General features: G+C 33.6%; 1 non-coding gene across 1 annotated transcript; it reads right to left on the bottom strand.

Moving 5' to 3' along the window:
• Positions 1-334: 334 nt before the first annotated feature.
• LOC148577362 (small nucleolar RNA R71) lies at positions 335-441 on the bottom strand. The gene has a single exon (XR_015903576.1). It is a non-coding gene; the product is annotated as a small nucleolar RNA R71 (small nucleolar RNA).

Raw genomic sequence — 441 nt, 5'->3', positions numbered from 1 at the left:
AAACTCATAGTAAAGTCTAGAAATGTGATTTTTTCATAAAAACTAATAAAAATATAATGAAAAGTAACTAAATCATACTAAAAATTATGTAAAATCAATGCCAAAAAGGGTATAAATTATCAGCTCATCACATCTCACTACATTCCTAAGGATCTGTGATATAGTTAAATCTAATGGTGTTCATCCTGGCAACTATAAATTGCTACTGTTTCCATTTTCTTTGAGGGACAAAGCATCTAAATGGCCAACATTATTTCCCAAAGAAAGCTTGACATCCTGGGAAGATGTGGTAAATAGATTCTTAGCAAGGTTCTACCCTCCTCAAAGAGTGAATAGACTGAGAACTGAGGTGCAGACATTCAGACAACAAGATGGTGAAACCTTATATGAGGCCTGGGAGATATTCAAAGATTTGACAAGGAAATGTCCACTTGATATGTT

Source organism: Arachis ipaensis, chromosome B1 (assembly GCF_059453495.1).
Source record: "Arachis ipaensis isolate K30076 ecotype BB chromosome B1, ASM5945349v1, whole genome shotgun sequence".
In the NCBI taxonomy this organism is placed as follows: domain Eukaryota; kingdom Viridiplantae; phylum Streptophyta; class Magnoliopsida; order Fabales; family Fabaceae; genus Arachis; species Arachis ipaensis.
Note: the sequence above shows the minus strand (reverse complement) of the source record. Positions and strands in the feature narration are given on the sequence as shown.